Genomic DNA, 9202 nt, shown 5'->3' with positions numbered 1-9202 from the left:
TAATGAATTTAAGGCACACAAAACATGATTTTTTCAACAAGTCGTTTTCTGGACTCGACCCCACACTTTATTGCCTAGCGAGGTCAAATTTTTCTATATTTATCGGACGACATGTAAAATCAGCGGAGAAAGTTCCACGAATCAGAAGAGTGAGCCATTCATTTACATCTCGGGTGGTATATAATATATCAGATAAATACTTTTTCAGTTGACCGAAAAAGGATGACTCAACCCGAGAGTCAACGCACAACTCTTCTCTAAGTGCGGCTTGCAATAAAAATTTTATTCTCCTATGTGGATCCTACCCAAATGGATCATTTTTTAAGATATTCCAAATGTTAACCTCTTGAGGATATACGAATTCCACATGAGAAGGTGACTTCTCAATTGGTTCTAATATATTAAACTTTTCGTCCTCAATGTTTTCTAACGACTTCATCAATTTAACCTCCTCATTATCACAATTATACGCGAGTGGATTATTATAAACTGTAAAGATCTCGGGTGTAATACCCTCATTTTCCTCATCATTATACCAAAGCGGATTAGTATAACAGAAAAAGATCTCTGGCGTATGATTAACTGGTTCTACCACTTCGACCTCGGAATCATAATGATCATCATTTTTATTTCCATTTACCCCACGTTCATTTATGTTTTTCATAGAGATTTCATATTCTTTTAATTCAGGAGGGTTATGTGAATTAATTTTTACAATTTCAATTTGCACCTCGTCCTCCTCATTAATTGTTTGGTCGTTTGAAACCTGTAAAATAAGGTTAGGATAATAAAATGGAGACTCAACTGATGAATCATCCGATTGTCTTTTTGAAAGAATAGTAAACAAACGATCCATTTCTCTTTTTATATTTTGAATAGATGCTTGATTTTGTTGGCATTGTTGATTTAGTAATTCCCTAGTTTCGGTTTGACTTTCAATAAAACTCATCATAATATTTTGAAATTTATACGAGAAATTTTCTTCATTTTGAGTTTGTTGAAAATTTTGTGGTATTTGTTCAGAAGATTGGTATTGTTGATAATTTTGTGAAGAGTCGTAATAAGGTTGGTTTAGATAATAAAAATCTGGATTCGAGTTATTCTCTTGATATTCATTCCATATATAGTTCATGGGTTCATAACTCTCCATTTGATCCATGGAAATATGATAATCACATTCTCAAGTTAAATGGTAACCTCCACAATTTTCACAAATATATGTAGTTTCAACCCTATTAAACGTAGATAAATCGCACCAATTATCATCAAAACTTGTTTGAGAGTATTGATTAAATTTTTGGGCATTAAAAAGATTTTCCATGGTCATATTCTCAAAATCATCCATATTACAGTATGACTGGTACCTAGTTAAAATTTAAAAAGAACAAAGAGAAAAAATAAAACAGAACTTTCGTAAGAAAATAAATCCCGACGAAAGGATCAAATAACTAAAAGTAATTAAATTCCTGAATGAACAATTTCTCCCCGGCAGCGGCGCCAAAAAGTTGATGCATTGAAACAGTACCTTTATTTTTGAACGGATTTGAGTTGTTTTGTTACACGAATTGATTTATTGTATATATGGTATTTTAATGAATTTAGGTTGGTTTCAAACATATATAGGCAACTGGTCCTATCCGTGTAGTTTAGTTTATTGGTAAATCCGATTCGTTCCACAGGGAGAATGGAGTTCAAGAAATTAAATTACCGATAGTTAATCTAGTAGAAAAAGGAAGTAATAATAAAAAGATTTAATTAAAACTTGGAATTTAAACTAAAATCATAACAGTACTATATCTACACTTACGCGTTTCGTGTAGGCATATACGCGATACGCGTATATTTTTAATGATACGCGGTTCGTGTGACATTATACGCGATCCGCGTATGCTTTATACGATGTGACAAACAGTTCTGGTACCATCTTAGTATTTTGATGTATATTTTTATATTTTAGTGCTATAAATAATACGTAAATAATAATAATAAATATTTTACGATATATATAAATGGGAGTGTTTACTTAAATGTGTCACCTCTAGATCCATGGATTGTTTTAAGTTTTAAGCTCGTATTAAAATGTTTAGTATAAAACTTATATTTTCCTTTAGAATAAATATAAAGTTTCGACTAACTAAATTAAATCTAATTTTCATTTGATTTTATTTAGATAGTTACTAGTTCCTAAGTATTTAAATTGAGACCCAATCCAGTTTTGACCTTCGCCAAAAACTAAATCATAACGGTTTCCCTTTTTACAATTTCACTTTTATGTAGCTAATGATATTACCCAAACCACCGAACCTTATTCCTAATTTAGTGTTAGTAAATTATTCATGAGTTCGTCTAAATCACTTTTAAATGTTGAAGCTTAATTTATATAAATAAAAATAACTTTCGTTATTTTAATCTAACAAATTAAGTGACAGGGGTTAAATATCCAAATACATAATAATGGTTCTTTTAATTAGGCTCAATGTTAAAAATACTAAAGTTACATTTTTACTTTTACAAAAGGTAACAATCCATTTCACTAGGGGCTCTACATCTAAGTGAACACTAGGGAAATTAGCTACTCATTATACTAGGGTAAACATAAAAATATAAATATAATAATAATGATAAAAATTGATAACGGTAATTTTAATGGAATCTACATCTAAGCGAACACTATTGGAATTTACTAACTAATCATGATAATGATACGGGAGTAAAAATAAAAATACATAAACATAAACATAATAATAAGTAACAATGACAATAAAAAAAAATGAAAGTAACAAACTTACAAAAGGTCTTCAATTTAATGATTACAAATGGTAGAAAATGGAAATGAAAGCACCCTTGCACTCGCACAATAATACCCGTGCAAATGAACAATACCACCCTTACAATATTGAAACTATCCTAATTGAACTCGAAATTAATATTGATACCGAAATATAAACTGAAGAGTAAATTGGTACGGAGTATATGGGAAATAATTTTAGACAGTAGATATCTATATTATTTTTTTTTTTTATGGTTGTTGCCTACTGCCTACTTGTAGGCCTCTGTCCTAACTACTCCTTCTCAAATGTGTACTGTACTCCGTATTATATCATATCATTTGGAGTAGTAGGTAGACACTTCCTACTCTGGTGAGCATAACCTTTATTTGCTGTTAAGACTGAAAAGGAATAAAAAAACATAAAACAACTGTCCCATGTGCTACTTGGAATCTGAATCTCGTCCAAAACGTACGCGTTTCGTGTAGATGTGTACGTGGTTCGCGTACGGTATATTCATTAAAGTTGTAGATTTTTGAGTTACGGACGTCTGGACACCTGATTCGCCTTTTTTGAGTCCGTATGATTTAGTTATGATTTTTTTCGTACAGGCGCGCTGATTTCGTGATTTCGATCATTTTAACTTGTAGTCTTGAAGCGCGATGTTGGACTCTTTTGTTGCTCATTAGAAATCTTCATTTTATCTTCATTTTGATCTTTATATCATTGAAACTCCATAATAACATTTCATTCGACTCTTTGAACATTTTAACTAATTACAAACCTGAAAACTACTCGAATACAATAAAATCATAACATTTAGGACTGATATTGCGACTAAAATATGCATGAATTGAGCAATATCAAATTACCCCACACTTGAACGTTGCTTATCCTCAAGCAATCACATCTTTTAAACAGAATCGGAACATTACATATTTTTCCTTATCGAACATTAAATCACACAACACACGCTACACGAAATGAAACACACGCTATATGGAATAAGTTGGAAACACTACACAATTTTTTTTATTGAATCACACGCACACCACACGAAATGAAATTCTGACAACAGAAACAAAGTTGAAATTTCGTGATTAAAGTCTCACGAATAATTAAAAATTTGGATCCTTAGGGAAAATTGGACCTTGTGAAAACGTTTTATGATTTTTTTTTTAAAATGTCATGCTAGTTTTTACACTAGACACGTTTTCCGATTTTAACCTCAAATTCCGGTTGAGGGTAACTGAAAACCGAAGTCACAGTCGGCGATTAGCAAAATATCCGCCCCCATAATTGAAGTATCATGGAACTTGAAACCGAATGTCCTAAAAATAGTTTTACACAATATAATTCATAAAATAGCACAAGTTTTAGAATAAAATTATATCGTGTCCAAATATCATCGGTGAACCATGAGTTTGCACACCTCAATTTGTTATGGCATATGTATGTTGACCGCGGTCAAACATAGATGCGGTTGATCTTTACGGAGATCATCCATCTGGGGATTAGATTCATTAGTCTTAAAAGCTAATTTGCAATGTGCCCCCCATTGTACGAGACAGATCCATCTCATTGTTAGGATAAGTCTGACCACCAAAAACCCTGTTTGATGCTGAGGTGAGGTGGATTTTCAGCCGATGATAGAGATGACTTTTCAAGATTTTTCGTCAACCTACAGCTGTTCTGGACTACATCTTCTAACATAAGTTAGCAAGTGTGTCATTTTGGAAGACTTTACTTCCTTAAGGGATGGACTTGATTCATCCTTTATTACTCGTATAAATGGGATATTCATGTTTATACATTTCAAAGCAATGATATCTGCAATAAACTTCATAGAAACATGTGATAAATGGTTCTAAACATATGGGTTTATAAATTCCCTTATACATGGTTTTTATTTTATATGTTTTAATCAAATAACTGATGTATATTTGTTTAAAATTTTTCAAAATTTTTCGTAAAAATGACCAAATTCTAAGTTCTCGAGAATTTATATCCCCACCCCACACTTAAGATTTTGTAATGCCCTCATTACAAAAAATCAGATAAAAAAATATAAATTTGAGAGGACAAAAAAAATGTAAAGGTAGTTAGAACTTCCTTAGTTAAAAATTGGAGATCGTAAAATGCTTATCGTATGAACATATCCAATCCTTATATCACAATATAAATTTGGTGTTTCGTTATGTTGAATACATCATTATCGTAAGTACCTGTCAAACAACCATGTTAATCACACACAAGATGGGGTTGTACATTTATAGTACAAAAATTTTTACCCCACACTTAAAAATTTTGTGTCTTCTTTAAACAAAAGCATAATAAATTAAAAACACACCATAAAAAAATTATTATTATTATTATTATTATTATTATATAACTGTAAGTAATTAGAATTTTAAAATATCCTTTATAAAATTTATGTTTCTTTTAGGTAACGGAAATTTCGGCTATTATGCCTAATCTTAATCCGTTCATAAATTTTAAAATTTAATTTTTAAAATTTAATGTATTAAATAATATTTTTTTTTTTTTAGATTTTTATGAATCACACAAATTTAATAAGAATTAAATGCACTCTATTTTTTTTTTATTATAAATCACATAATGAATTTAAGGCACACAAAACATGATTTTTTCAACAAGTCGTTTTCTCGACTCGACCCCACACTTTATTGCCTAGCGAGGTCAAATTTTTCTATATTTATCGGATGACATGTAAAATCAGTGGAGAAAGTTCCACGAATCAGAAGAGTGAGCCATTCATTTACATCTCGGGTGGTATATAATATATCAGATAAATACTTTTTCAGTTGACCGAAAAAGGATGACTCAACCCGAGAGTCAACGCACAACTCTTCTCTAAGTGCAGCTTGCAATAAAAATTTTATTCTCCTAGGTGGATCCTGCCCAAATGGATCATTTTTTAAGATATTCCAAATGTTAACCTCTTGAGGATATACGAATTCCACATGAGAAGGTGACTTCTCAATTGATTCTAATATATTAAACTTTTCATCCTCAATGTTTTCTAACGACTTCATCAATTTAACCTCCTCATTATCACAATTATACGCGAGTGGATTATTATAAACTGTAAAGATCTCGGGTGTAACACCCTCATTTTCCTCATCATTATACCAAAGCGGATTAGTATAACAGGAAAAGATCTCTGGCGTATGATTAACTGGTTCTACCACTTCGACCTCGGAATCATAATGCTCATCATTTTTATTTCCATTTACCCCACGTTCATTTATGTTTTTCATAGAGATTTCATATTCTTTTAATTCAGGAGGGTTATGTGAATTAATTTTTACAATTTCAATTTGCACCTCGTCCTCCTCATTAATTGTTTGGTCATTTGAAACCTGTAAAATAGGGTTAGGATAATAAAATGGAGACTCAACTGATGAATCATCCGATTGTCTTTCTGAAAGAATAGTAAACAAACGATCCATTTCTCTTTTTAGATTTTGAATAGATGCTTGATTTTGTTGGCATTGTTGATTTAGTAATTCCCTAGTTTCGGTTTGACTTTCAATAAAACTCATCATAATATTTTGAAATTTATACGAGAAATTTTCTTCATTTTGAGTTTGTTGAAAATTTTGTGGTATTTGTTCAGAAGATTGGTATTGTTGATAATTTTGTGAAGAGTCGTAATAAGGTTGGTTTAGATAATAAAAATCTGGATTCGAGTTATTCTCTTGATATTCATTCCATATATAGTTCATGGGTTCATAACTCTCCATTTGATCCATGGAAATATGATAATCACATTCTCAAGTTAAATGGTAACCTCCACAAATTTCACAAATATATGTAGTTTCAACGCTATTAAACGTAGATAAATCGCACCAATTATCATCAAAACTTGTTTGAGAGTATTGATTAAATTTTTGGGCATTAAAAAGATTTTCCATGGTCATATTCTCAAAATCATCCATATTACAGTATGACTGGTACCTAGTTAAAATTTAAAAAGAACAAAGTTAAAAAATAAAATAGAACTTTCGTAAGAAAATAAATCCCGACGAAAGGATCAAATAACTAAAAGTAATTAAATTCCTGAATGAACAATTTCTCCCCGACAGCGGCGCCAAAAAGTTGATGCGTTGAAACAGTACCTTTATTTTTGAACTGATTTAAGTTATTTTGTTACACGAATTGATTTATTGTATATATGGTATTTTAATGAATTTAGGTTAGTTTCAAACATATATAGGCAACTGGTCCTATCCGTGTAGTTTAGTTTATTGGTAAATCCGATTCGTTCCACAGGGAGAATGGAGTTCAAGAAATTACATTACCGATAGTTAATCTAGTAGAAAAAGGAAGTAATAATAAAAAGATTTAATTAAAACTTGGAATTTAAACTAAAATCATAACAGTACTATATCTACACTTACGCGTTTCGTGTAGGTATATACTCGATACGCGTATATTTTTAATGATACGCGGTTCGTGTGACATTATACGCGATCTGCGTATGATTTATACGATGTGACAGACAGTTCTGGTACCATCTTAGTATTTTGATGTATATTTTTATATTTTAGTGCTATAAATAATAGGTAAATAATAATAATAAATATTTTACGATATATATAAATGGGAGTGTTTACTTAAATGTGTCACCTCTAGATCCATGGATTGTTTTAAGTTTTAAGCTCGTATTAAAATGTTTAGTATAAAACTTATATTTTCCTTTAGAATAAATATAAAGTTTTGACTAACTAAATTAAATCTAATTTTCATTTGATTTTATTTAGATAGTTACTAGTTCCTAAGTATTTAAATTGAGACCCAATCCAGTTTTGACCTTCGCCAAAACCCAAATCATAACGGTTTCTCTTTTTACAATTTCACTTTTATGTAGCTAATGATATTACCCAAACCACCGAACCTTATTCCTAATTTAGTGTTAGTAAATTATTCATGAGTTCGTCTAAATCACTTTTAAATGTTGAAGCTTAATTTATATAAATAAAAATAACTTTCATTATTTTAATCTAACAAATTAAGTGACAGGGGTTAAATATCCAAATACATAATAATGGTTCTTTTAATTGGGCTCAATGTTAAAAATACTAAAGTTACATTTTTACTTTTACAAAAGGTAACAATCCATTTCACTAGGGGCTCTACATCTAAGTGAACACTAGGGAAATTAGCTACTCATTATACTAGGGTAAACATAAAAATATAAACATAATAATAATGATAAAAATTGATAACGGTAATTTTAATGGAATCTACATCTAAGCGAACACTATTGGAATTTACTAACTAATCATGATAATGATACGGGAGTAAAAATAAAAATACATAAACATAAACATAATAATAAGTAACAATGACAATAAAAAAAATTGAAAGTAACAAACTTACAAAAGGTCTTCAATTTAATGATTACAAATGGTAGAAAATGGAAATGAAAGCACCCTTGCACTCGCACAATAATACCCGTGCAAATGAACAATACCACCCTTACAATATTGAAACTATCCTAATTGAACTCGAAATTAATATTGATACCGAAATATAAACTGAAGAGTAAATTGGTACGGAGTATATGGGAAATAATTTTAGACAGTAGATATCTATATTATTTTTTTTTTTTTATGGTTGTTGCCTACTGCCTACTTGTAGGCCTCTGTCCTAACTACTCCTTCTCAAATGTGTACTGTACTCCGTATTATATCATATCATTTGGAGTAGTAGGTAGAACACTTCCTACTCTGGTGAGCATAACCTTTATTTGCTGTAAAGACTGAAAAGGAATAAAAGAAACATAAAACAACCGTCCCATGTGCTACTTGAAATCTGAATCTCGTCCAAAACGTATGCGTTTTGCGTAGATGTGTACGCGGTTCGCGTAAGGTATATTCATGAAAGTTTTAGATTTTTGAGTTACGGACGTCTGGACACCTGATTCGCCTTTTTTCGAGTCCGTATGATTTAGTTATGATTTTTTTCGTGCAGGCGCGCTGATTTCGTGATTTCGATCATTTTAACTTGTAGTCTTGAAGCGCGATGTTGTACTCTTTTGTTGCTCATTAGAAATCTTCATTTTATCTTCATTTTGATCTTTATATCATTGAAAATCCATAATAACATTTCATTCAACTCTTTGAACATTTTAACTAATTACAAACCTGAAAACTACTCGAATACAATAAAATCATAACATTTGGGACTGATATTGCGACTAAAAATATTCATGAATTGAGCAATATCAGTCATCACCCGGGGTTACAATTGGTATTGTTACGTATGATTATTACTAACGATTCTCTTAAAAAACTCGGCGTGATTCAAATAGAGGCTTACGTTCACAACAAGCATGCGGAGCGAATTGTGGGACAATCGGAGTTCATTACTATGGGCTTGCGGGGTTTGTTGTCTTTTCAAAGAAG

Source organism: Rutidosis leptorrhynchoides, chromosome 3 (assembly GCF_046630445.1).
Source record: "Rutidosis leptorrhynchoides isolate AG116_Rl617_1_P2 chromosome 3, CSIRO_AGI_Rlap_v1, whole genome shotgun sequence".
Taxonomy (NCBI): domain Eukaryota; kingdom Viridiplantae; phylum Streptophyta; class Magnoliopsida; order Asterales; family Asteraceae; genus Rutidosis; species Rutidosis leptorrhynchoides.
Note: the sequence above shows the minus strand (reverse complement) of the source record.